Here is a 12,799-nt window from a genome sequence, read left to right as displayed (position 1 = left end):
TATTCTGTGTGGAGTTTGAGGTAGGCTTGTATTTGAAAGCAAACGCATGCGTAAAAGCTTTTCACATCAGGTCAATCACAAAAACAACCTAAAATATCAACGAAACTGACAATTGACCATTTAATTAGTAATACAGAAACAGGTTCATTTTTAAATATGTCTGTCTTTTGGTTCTACCTAGGTTTTTTTTTAGTTTGAAGTTCTGTTTCGTCGTGCGCAAACGATCGAAATTAATTTACTTCATGCAATTCTTTTATTTTGAAAAAAATTCGATTTTTTGTAGCCAAAATCCTTGTAAGAAAAATGTTGTAGAGGGAGCAGGACCCTATTCCAAGAAGATGAACATAGAAACAGTTGCTAGTCTGAACTTTCAATATACGCAAACTGAATGATTTTACAAATTTACCCGAAATTTGTGTATTTTTTGGAGTTAAAGCTTCTCAAGCTGGACTCCCTGGTGCCCTTCATATGACAGATGCTGATTACCTGGGTGTACCCAGGTAAATTCACGAATTTCTAAAATGATAGTATTGGGGTGCTTTCTGTATGAATAGGTTGCTCTCCCATGATAGTATTTATACAAATTATTTATCAATATTAGCTGTATTTTGTCGTGCATTGTCGATATTATTAATAACAGAATTAATGTACAAGTAGATTTTTTCTCTTAAATATATCATTTCCTTAGACATACGTTGTACATATGAAAAAGATTTGATATGAAAATTCCTAGTGCCTTTTTAAGATTCAACAGTGATCGAAGGGTGTCTAGTCCCCTTCCCCACGTCTTCTTTCCCCCAAATGTTTCTGTTGAGATTTTGAGATAGCGATTTTATCCAGAACAGTCTAAAGATCATGTAACATGGCCTTTGGAGTTGAAGAAACTCCTCAGAACCTGTTGGCAGAGGTTTTACATTATGGCCACGGGGAATCTGTGACTTTTACGGAAGGGGTGCAATCCTGATCTTCCTTCTGGCAAAAAATACAAATTCTACATTTTTGTATATAGGCACTTGAAACAATTACAGTAGGATTATCTGATATTTCTATAAGATTTCTAGACTTTTAAGGGGTGTTTCCACCAGTGGCAGTTCTAGCCTCTCTCACACCCGGGGTTAAATTTTGATCAGTGCCCCCCAGCGTCTGTTAAAATTTCCAGTTAAAAATTTTTCATGATTAAAAAAAAATTTCTAATTAGTTTCAATCTGATTTTTCTTACTTTAGTCTCTGCAAAAAAATTAATTATCTCGTCCTAATTGATTGCTTCTAATTCTTCTTCTTCTTTGTTCATTTAACGCTATATCATTTAGTCGCTCTTGACTCTTAGTCGATCTGACCAATTCAATCTGACCTATTTAGTCTGACCTATTATCTGACCTAGTAGATCTGACCTATTAGTCGATCTTAGTCGAATTGACGTATGAAATCAAGAAAGGAAATAATAAATGAAAAGCGAAAAATCAAATAGGTGCAAAAACGAGGATTTTGTCAGCCAGTAGCAAAATGTGAAAACGAAAATCAACAAGGACCAACAAGGAATCAACAAATTTCGACAAGGACCTCCGCCAAGTCTTCCTCAGTTCTTAAAAAAAGGAAGAAAGAGGAAAAAAACAACAATATAATCTAGCCTTCTGAAGTGAACTCTGCAAGAGGAGAAGACCCTGAATCAAAAACAGAAAACAACCTGAGATCAATGAAAGAGAAGTTACTGATTAGAATAAGTATCCTTTGCCTCACAACAGATTTTGCCTGCCTACAATTTTGGTTTTTCATTACATATGTGGAGAGGCTGTCTTAAATTAGACTGGGTGAAAATATTGATAGAGTCTTTTAATATTAAGTTGTTATAAATTGGACTTAAGGAAATATCTCCCAAGTCTCTTTTTATAGCCAAATATCTGTTGATTATATTTGATTATTGGTTGATTATTATCTGTTGATTATGATTGATATTGGTTGATTATTGATTATGTTTTTTTTTAATTTTTCCAAGTTTGTCGCTGAGTTTTGAGACGCATGGTAATGTTGTTGAAGTTTTGTTCTCAATTGCGAGTGTAACTGAATCAAGGAGGACGGGCTCCCTATTTTCCTATACTACCTTTTTTAATCGTCTATCTATTATGTTTTCAATGAGGTTTGTTGGGTAACCATTGCAGAATAGAATTTCTCTAACATAATCTAGCTCTGAATTTACATGATTACGAGAACATATTTTTAGAAACCTGTCGACTCAAGAAATTACTACCCTTCTTTTCACAAAAGGAGGGAGATTTGACGAGAAATGTAGATTCCGATCATTATGGGCTGGCTTTCTATATATAGAAAATTCAAGGCTAAGAGTATTCAAAGAAGGAGGAATTCTTCCTCCTTCTTTGCGTTACAGTTTACACTTAGGTATACAATCTGAAGGCCCGTTTATCCAGAGAATGGGTTTCAAAACTCTAACACATATTTTAAAAGACCATAGACTCAAAAGATATGTCCTTAGTAATAAAATATCTAATTTAAAATCTTTACTACATCAGACTTTATCCGTTCCAGATTTTCTCCAAATTTTAAATATCTCGCAACGGTCTTTTGAACACGATTTAAATTTAGCAAAAACTCACTTATCAAAAACATTTTCAATACTTGAATCTCAACATTTTCAACAAACACACATTTTCATTCCTAGATTTTGTCCTGGCCCTCCTTTGGAAAATCTATCCTCCAAGTTTTCACACCCACGGAGCTAAGTATTCTATCAAAAGGACCTAAATTTGCAATGGCTCAGACACACGTAAATATATCAGAAATCCTTAGAAGTGCGGAGTCCGGTATTTTTAGCTCTCGTGGTGAAGCTGAAAATCCTGACGTACTAAGAGGAGAAATGGTAAAGAGTGTTCTCGATTATAAGCCGTCATGGTCGCTTTAAACTCAATCAAAGGATGAAATTAAAATCCTCCGAAATTTGAAAAAAAGATAAAATACAGTAATTACAAGAGCGGACAAAGGAAACACAGTTGTGATTAAGGATTCTGCAGATTATCAAAATAAAATAAATACCCTTTTATTGGTCAAAAATACTTACAAAGAAACAAACACTGATCCCACAGATAAATACACCCAGCAGTTGAGAAAAGAATTAGAAATTTTAAAGACAATAGAATAATCACCCCTCAAATATATAGAACATTCTACCCCAAAAGTTGTTCAGCCCCAAAATTTTATGGTCTACCCAAAATCCATAAGAAGGATACTCCGTTACGTCCTATCGTAGCATGCTATAGTTCTCCAGCTACAGGTGTAGGGAGGTTCTTAGCCACAATTTTTCAAGCCTCTTCTAACCACACAGAAATCTTATATAAAAAATTCCATAGATGTTGTTGAGAAGCTGAAAAATTAAAGTATAACAGAAAAAACTATCTTATCTAGTTTTGATGCAGTTTCCATGTACACTTCGTACGATGTTCATAAATGTGAACAGGTCTTACAAGGAAAATTAGAGGAAAATTCTGCTTGGTCAGATTATAAAACCTTAGAAATTGACACAATAATGACGCTTGTAGTCTTTGCAAAAAGATCTCTTTGTATTTTATGTTCCGAGAAAAATTATTTCTTCAGGTAAAGGGCCTACCCATGGGTACTGTTTTGCCTCCTTTTTGGCAAATTTTTACATGGATTTCAAAGAACAATCTGCTTTGAATAGTTTCCCCTTAAACACTCTCTCTGGTTTCGCTTCGTTGATGATATTCTCGCTGTTTTGGAACATGGTCAGGATTATCTAAAAGATTTTTTTGGCACATTTGAACTCTCTTGACTCGAATCTTCAATTCACACTAGAACTGGAAGATTAAGGAAAGCTCCCTTTCTTGGATGTTTCAATTATAAAAAATACTCCTAGCCTTGAAAGTTCTATATATAGAAAGCCGACCCATAATGATCAGAATCTAGATTTCTCGTCAAATCACCCTTCTTTTGTGAAAAGAGGGGCAGTAATTTCTTTAGTCGACAGGGTTCTATAAATGTGATCACCTAATCATGTAAAATCTGATTTAGATAACGTTATAGCATTGAGAACAAAACTTTCACTACATTACCATGCGTCTCAAAACTCGGCGACAAACTTGGAAAAATTTTAAAAACATAATATCTCTGTTTCTTTCAAAACTGAACAAAAAGTTGAACATTTTTTCAACTCGGGAAAGGAAAAAACTGACTCTATACTAGGTGGTGGTGTCTACTGAGTCCCGTATTCATTTGGAAAATTTTGCATTGGTAGGGCCCATCAACAACTAGGGGAACGATTGCATGAACACAAAATTTCAATATACAAGTCTCTGAGATTTGAAAATAAAAATGATAACTTTGATTCAGCTCTGGCCCAGAATATATACGAAAATCTTGACAATTTAGTTCATTTTGAAGAGGCAACTTTAATATCTACCGTAAATGGCATACCGCAATCTTTTAAAGAGGCAATTGAGATGAACAAACAGAAATTCGGCTATAATTAGAGACACGGAAGGTATTTACTTAAACCCAATTTATAACAACTTAACATTGAAAGACTCTATCAATATTTTCACCCAGTCCAATTTAAAACAGCCTGTCCACATATCTAATGAAAACCGAAATTGTAGACAGGCAAAATCTGTTGCGAGGCAGAGGATAATTATTCAATCTAATTAGTAACTTCTCTTTCATTGATCTCTGGTTGTTTTTTTTTTTTTCTTTTTTTTTCTTTGTTTTTTTTTTTGATTCAGTGTTTTTTCTCCTCTTGCAGAGTTCACTTCAGAAGGTTATATTTTGTTGTTTTTTTTTCTCTCTCTTTCTTTCTTTCTTTCTTCAGCACTGAGGACGACTTGGCCGAAGTCTTTGTTGAAATATTTGCTTGATTTTCGTCTTCATATTTTGCTACTGACTGACAAAATCCTCGTTTTTTCACCTATTTGGCTTTTTTCTTTTCGTTTATTATTTCATTTCTTGATTTCATTCGTCATGCCTAGCCAGTATGGTCTTAGAACGTATCTACTAATTGAAGTAAGTAATAACCCTACGACAGCTCTGACAAAGTTGGAAAACTGACGTGCATACGGAGTTGATGGGATAACGACAGAAATACTGAAGACTTCGCTTCAGCCCTGCAAAACTGTTTGGACTGCTCTCTAAATGATCTTCATAAATAACGAAAAAGTCCTGAAAGATTGAACCAGGACATACAGGCCAAACTCTTCAAGAAGTGTGATATGCTAACCTATCGCAACGGGAGAGGTATCAACTTAACATTTGTGCCTAGTTAGATACAAACCTAAGATCAGCCCTAGATTAACCCCAGGGAAGATCAAAACGACTTTCGACCTAGTGTGTCTTGCTCTGATATTGTTTTTATTCTAAGACTAATTGTTGGAGAGTTTAGGAAAAGTAGAAAAAAAAATGCATCCTTTTCATTGATTTTGAAAAGGCATTCGAATGCAAAAATAAAAACTTCCACATTTTTGTAGATATGCACTTGACATATATACAGTAGGGTTCTCTGATACGCTGAATCTGATGTTGTGGTTTTCTAAGCAAATCATGGAGGGGGGGGGGATTTTTCCCAAAGTTGTGGTTCTATTCTCTCTCGCACCTGGGGGAAAATATTGTTCCCCCCCTTTTGTCTACAAAAATTTTCAGGCCAAATGCTTAGAAAAATTCCTTTATTAACAAAGTTTATAATTATTTAAAATTGACTTTTCTTACTTTAGTCTCTGCAAAATAATTAATTATCTTTTCCGAATTGATTGGATCCAGTTCTTCACGTACTATGCTCATTAACGCTAAATCCTTTAATAACACCCGGTCATTAGTCGATCTGACCTTCCTTACTAATTGATGTAAATGCTGAGTCCTCCCCAAAAGCCGAAAAAGTGACGACAGCTTTGAATAGGTTGAAAAATGGATATGCATTTGGAGGCGATGAGATCAGGGCAGAGATAGTGATGACATCCTTTCGAGACTGCATGTGTTTTCGGACTGCTCTTCTAGCTGTTATTTTGAATAAAAAAAAAGCTCCAAAAGATTTGACCAAGGGCAGAGAAGCTAGGGGGTACGCGTTTCTTCACGATAATGTCTGGTATTAAACAGCGATGTCCCCTATCCCCATTGCTGTTTGTTATTGTTATATTGCAGCCAACAGATCTCTGAATTGCACAGTACTGAACACGTTGTTCTTCTCAAAGAAGAAAAACAGTGACGGCAGCTCCTACTCAACACCGTAGAGAGAAAGGCCAAAAAAGTGGGGCTTATAGTGAATGTCGGTAAGACAAAGAGCATGGCAAGATCTGACTCTCCGCACTAAATTGCAAAGATAAAGCAATTGAACAGGTCAAGTAATTTAAGTACCTCAGGAGTTGGATGAATTAACCATGAATAGACAACAAAATCGAAAGGAGGATTGAACAAGCTGCATCGGCTTGTAACATGTTGAAGTCGATCAGGCTCAGTAGGAAAAACTCTCTGCGCTTGAAGCTCCACTTCAGGAATAGCAAGGTGATGTCCATTCTCTTCTATACAAGTGAATGCAGGAAATTTAATGACCAACTGAACAAACGCGTCCTCTTCTCTGAAAAAATGTGCCTTAGAATAATACTAAACACGCCGTGGCATAAAAAGGTCAACAACACAAGAGTTTGCAGGCGGATTGGTCAACTTTTCGTTGCTGAACTTCTGAAACCTAGGAGATGGACGTACCCTGAACACGTCCCGTGTATGCGAAAGGATAAACTCTCATGCACATTTTATGAGTGGTGACTGGAAAGGAGGTGCAAAAGAGGCCGATCAAGACACACCTTGCGACAGAAGTACGAACATGATCTGAGAAGAGGGGAGATATCTCTTCAACCACAGTGGGGAGACTTCAGGTCTACGGCTCAACTCTGTGATGTCTGAAAAGATCTCGTAGACACCCTATGGGCCGCTCCGGCTCTGGAGAATGAAAAGTCTAAAGAAAATGACCGCTCACTACTGGCCACCGACACCGCAATCGCTAACAATCATCGACAGGCAGCTCTTACGGTTTGAATATCCCTTAATCTCCATATTGCACAATTATATTTAACACATATTGGTTTCTTTACCATCTATTGGATTTTGGCGTTGAATTTTTTTTCATATTTTTGAGTTCTTGGAACAAAGAAATAGGATTTAAATCATCGGAATATTTTAATTTTATTGCTATTTGCTTTTACTTTCAAGGAATGGTGATAAATATGAAAATTGAAAACAAATATTTAAAGGAAAATATACAAATTTCGGATTCACATTGTTTATACTTATCGCCAACTGCACCGTCTACTTTATTTTAATGAAAACAAATTTCAAATTTATAAAATGATTATAACCATTAAATTATTTATTTTGTGCCCCTAAAATTTCTGTAACCAAAGCAACTGCCCTTCTGTCAACCTTTAGAACTTTTTGGATTTACTTTTCGACTTTTCTGTAAAAGTCCATAGTTTGGCTTGCTATTTGTATGCTGATGAAATTTTTAAAACAAATTTTCATACTCCCTTTGCAAATATTGTCACAAATAGTGTTGTTTAATTTAGTTTTATAACTCCTCTAGATGACCTGAAAAATAAATTAATACCATTCGCAAAAAAATTCTATCCATGCTCTTTGAGAGTCTGGATACGCTCACACTCTTCTAAATTAGTTAAATTATAAGAGCAGAAGTAGTAATAATATTAATAATAATTTATTTATCACCCACTTCACAAAACAGAGGTTAACTGGAGTAAATACAAAAGAAAAACAGCAAAAGTAAAACAAGAAACAAAGTTAATCAAATACAGAAAAAAGACGGATAAGGCGATGAAAGCATCCTAGCCTATAAAGCGCTTCAATAGCTAGCTTGGCAGATAATTTTTCGGAAACACCAGTAATATCTGTCGCACAATACTTTTTAACCAGTTTTATATTCCGGTAAGAACGAGGCAGAAATAAAAAAATTTGCAGTACCGGTAATAATTAATACGAATACGTTTTATATCACCGGTCAACAAAAGTGGCCGAGTACCAGTACAGAAGAGTACAGAATGATCACAAAAATTTGAGTAAACCCGAGTTAGCGCTCATCTCCTATGGTGTCCACGATTTGCCACAATCTTAGAGTAACCGAGCCTCAGCTTATCACTAATATCTTTGACAGCACGAGACCAGAGAGTATTCATAGAATCGCAAACTGTTATGCCAAGCCAACGAAACGATTTAAAACGGAGAATACTCAAACCACCGCAGTACAGTGATTCTGAACAATTATTACCGTTGAAAACAAGAAACTCGCACTTGTCAATATTTAGGTACAGGCCGATATCGTGGAAAGCATAAGTAACTGACTTCACTGAACGGGCAAGACCAGACTCAGTTTGACTAATCAGAAGAAGGTCATCCGTATAAGCCAGACATGAGATATCAGATGGTCCTAGTAGGCACTTAGTCAATATTTTTGATAACACATCTTCACTACAAGCATTAAAAATATACGGAGAAAAAATTTCCCCTGTCTTACTCCGCAACAAGCAGGGATATCACCAAAATAAGAATTATCTAATCACTTAAAGCGAAGGTAAGACTGGGAGTACCAAAAACGAAGCACGTGAATTACCGACAGATCTACTCCTCTCTGGCATAACGCGGTCCATGCTTGAGTATGACAAACACTGTCAAATGCTTTAGGCAAGTCTAGGGCTGCAAAATGAAGTACGCAACGATTGCGATGGGCATCTTTTAACAAAGAAGTCAAAGCACGGTGAGCATGCTGACAGCTTAGCCCAGATCTAAAACCAAAATGATTATCATCATTTAGAGCAAGCTTAGTGATATAAGGTAGTAGGAGGTGTTCAAAAAGCTTGCTAAGAGTACAAGCTACCGTTATGGGCTTATAAGAACTGCAAGAAACCGGGTCTTTTCCTTTTTTTAGAAGTGACGTGACGCTACCGCATAAGAACGAATTGGGCACACACGAACTACTAAAACACATTTGAAAAAACAGTTGGAGATGAGATACCACTTCAAAAGAATTAGGAACAAGATTCGAAACACTAATCCCATCAATATCCAAGGATTTTGATTTTAAACCCTTAATACTTCTAACAATAGCCGACTTTTCAACTGGAATCACATGTCTCTGACATAAACGTGACGGCAAGTTTTTTTCGGGCAAACATGAGAAACGCTTATGCACTGCATAATTAACTTTCGAAAATATTTTTGAATAATGTTTGATCCAAGATGGACGAGGTATAATATCACTAGAACTTGTATCCGGAAACTTGGCAGAATTTATCACTTTTCGCCACTCACTATTACTTTTCGGAAAAGTTTCACCAGAGTAACGAACGGCGCGAAGATGGTGCTTATATTCGAGTTTCGTCTTTTGTATTACATCGAACACAGTACCCCGAGAAGATTGACCACAGGCAGACCAGATTCTTAGCCAGAATTGGGCCTTATTCTTGACTTTTTTTTAGCATAGGATCGCATTTCCAGATTGGTTTTTGGGTATTCCCCAAGACACGGATCAGCGGGACGGCCGCATCTTCAGCTTGCTTTATGCATGATATAATGTCACGATAATAGCTATTCAAATCAGGACGAGCATTGTCAATAGTGGGGTACGTATTTGTGCAAAGAAGATGGAAAGGGACACGTACGGTGGACAGTGGTCCGTACGGGGGACAGGGCTCCAAGTGTAGCAAGGTAAAGAGACATGTTCGCACTAGATCAATAACGTTTTTCAAACCACTTATGCGATAGTGATGGTTGGCCCGGGTATACGTCAGAAATAACCGTAATATCGAAATACAGAGGTAAACGATCATAATCTCTCTCATCTTCATCGACATGTACTGCGGAAGTTTGTAATGAAGGATAGCAGATACAGTGGTCCAAATTTGAGACAGAACCACTACAGTGGATATATCTAAAGCTGAAATCTTTCGTTAGGACCTTAAATGCTGAGGGTAGACACTGAAAAAGCGGCTCCTTGCGCTTCGAGGAAACAGTAATGTCACAGTTTGTAGTAAAGCTGGAAGTTTCAATTTGATACCCTTAGTCATTCTTGGGGTATTGCTGAGATGTCTTTTTGGCAGCTGGCATACATCAAGTGATGTTTGATTTAGTTTTAACACAATTTTTAGTTTTAAAGTATAATGAGCAAATTGCAAAGATGTGGGGGTCGATATGCCTAATATCCCTAGAGGCATAGCTACTGGATCGTTCAACTATACTGAACAAAATGGCGGTCTAAAAATTTTAATTGGAACTGTTTGGAAAAATGATAGACTAAGGAGGAGGGTTTCTTGCCCTCCAATCACTTTTGGCTCTTAAAAAGGGCGCTAAAACTTTAAAAATTTCCAATCACATGAGCTCCTTTAAAAGTTTGTCCTGTGGTGGCGCAGTGGGTTTGACCTTAGCTTGGTAATACGGGACCCAGAGATCGAATCATGCTGCAGGTATGCACTGCAGGGCCGACGCAGGGACCTTAGTAGTCAAGAAGCGTCGTTAATCCGATACAATACAATACTTTAAAAGTTTCAATGCTCTTAATAGCTATAATATAGCAGGGCCTCCTATAATATTGTTTATATGCCCTTTTGAATGCCTCCTTGCATACAGTCTTTTCGTAAATGAAACTCCCCCTAAATATTCCTTAAAAGTTTCACTTTAATACGATTAATGTATTTAGTTACAGTAACCGTTGTATTAGAATTACACAGTCTCTTCTGGCTAGCTCAAAATACCCCATAACTTACCCTTAAAGGTCTAAATTAATAATATAATAACTTCTTGAGATATTGCTTTGTCACCCTTTTGACAATCTACATGCTCATAGTGCATTTTAGTTTAGTGCAATATGTAGTAGTAGTAGTAATAGCATGAGTTGAAGCAGTAGCAATAGGATGCAAATATTGTTTTTTGGTTTGTTCAACATCCCCCACAGCAAGTTCTGTAAGTTCTTCAGCTAGACACAAAAGTATTGACGCTATAGGTACTTTGACGAGACCCATAGCCACTACTCTTTTCTTCCTTAATGACTTAAGATCAAGAAGAGGTTTAAAGGCGATCCCCTTAAGAAGCAGGTGTTATTAATTTTTTTCAAGGCGTGGGTGCTTCTTACGTCATAAGACTTGCGTGACTTGTTAAGTTTATTGAAGGTGACGTAATCTTGAGGGACTAGTTGAATCTTATGATTTGCTTCAGTATTATTTGTGCATCGGAAGGATAAGCACCCACACCTTATTTTTTTAAAAGTGAAGATAAAATGTTCAAAGGAGATGTGTGTACATGAAAGCTTTGCAGCAGCATTGAGTAACGAGAAAGAGAGACATTTGAATAATGAAACAAGAGCTAATTTTAACCCTATTGGACATGTATGCATGCATTGTCATGACAGCAAGGAGTTGAATTTCTTTGGAGTACTAAGAAAATTTAAATGTTATAGAGATGGATATGCAAAAGTAACATTTCCAGAGATGATAGTGCTCAAAGAGAATACAAATCTGAGACTTTTAGTTGATGACGATGACCAACTTCTTGCTACTGCTGCTGGTAACGTGTCAACACTTGATAAATCATATCACTATTCTCCTACTATTACCATTAAACGAAAGGTAAAAAGAAGAAAAGTGTAATCATCTAGCATTATCATGCAACATATCTTGTCTAGATGCCGAGACTGTAATCTATGTAAAAATAATGTGATAATAGACAGAAAAATCACCGGTAGCATAAAGAGTGCACTAGTAGACATTATGAGCAAGAAAATTAAAGATGAATTGATGAAAAACAAACCCCATATAAACGTTACTAGTGCCAATGATAGTTTACCCACGGATTCATTCATTGAACCATGAGTCAATCTATAAAAAGGAATGAGTTTGTTGGATATTTTACTAACGAGAAAGAATCTACATTCATTGTTAGTCTATAATCGGTAATAGAGTGTCAGGATTAAAAATGCTTGGATTTGAGAAATAAAAAATCATACGGTATCTAGTGACTTTGGAAAAATGTTTGATTCTGAATTATGATTTTCAAGAGCTATCTCTGCAAAGGAAAATATATTCTCAAAGAATGCTTAACGATGTAATTGGAAATGATTCTCCGTCTTTGGACTTCTGTCTGAAACTTTTACGTCGTGGCCCAGATGCATTTAATTAGTATACAAAATGATATTGTGGATTTGCTTTTGAGCACTACTTAGAAATCCGTTTAATACGGTCATTTTGTAAAGCAACACTAAATATGTCGACATTTAAAAAAAATTCCGTCGGAACAGGTTTAATTGATTTCATGTGTGACGTCACACGATTACTCCTCCTCCTAGAAGACATTCATTTTATTGATTGTGAGTAACTTTCTTTTTGGAAGTGAGACAATGAACATTGAAAAATATTTTACACAAGTTAATTATGTTTGTATACATTAGGCAGCTGGTCAACCTGTGAGAATTATGCTATTATTGATGAGTGTATTGAAAAGTGTAAATTATGCAATGCATGTAAAATTGCATAAGGGATATGCAGTGCAAATTAAAGACTGTAATTCCTGTCTTGAAGATATTTGTGACTCTCACACTAGACGTTTCCTATGTTCCAATTGTCACTATGAGAAATGTGATTATTCAATGGGACAATACTTACCCTGGCATGATTGCAAAAACTCTAAACATGATTTCAGTTTATTTTAAGAGACTAGTATCGTCGTAGTTTTAATTTTTTGGGAGGATGAACATGGTCTACGCTTCAATTGCTAGAATAATAAGAGAGTCTGGTTT

General features: G+C 36.1%; 1 protein-coding gene across 1 annotated transcript in view; it reads left to right on the top strand.

The window, feature by feature from the left end:
- The window catches only part of LOC136031866 (insulin-like growth factor-binding protein complex acid labile subunit), a 55,820-nt gene that overhangs the window by 17,589 nt on the left and 25,432 nt on the right, over window positions 1-12,799 (top strand). The gene's annotated exons all lie outside the window — the stretch shown is intronic.

This window comes from Artemia franciscana, chromosome 10 (genome assembly GCF_032884065.1).
Source record: "Artemia franciscana chromosome 10, ASM3288406v1, whole genome shotgun sequence".
In the NCBI taxonomy this organism is placed as follows: Eukaryota; Metazoa; Arthropoda; class Branchiopoda; order Anostraca; family Artemiidae; genus Artemia; species Artemia franciscana.
The sequence above is the reverse complement of the archived record's forward strand: the minus strand, read 5'-3'. Positions and strand labels throughout refer to the sequence as shown.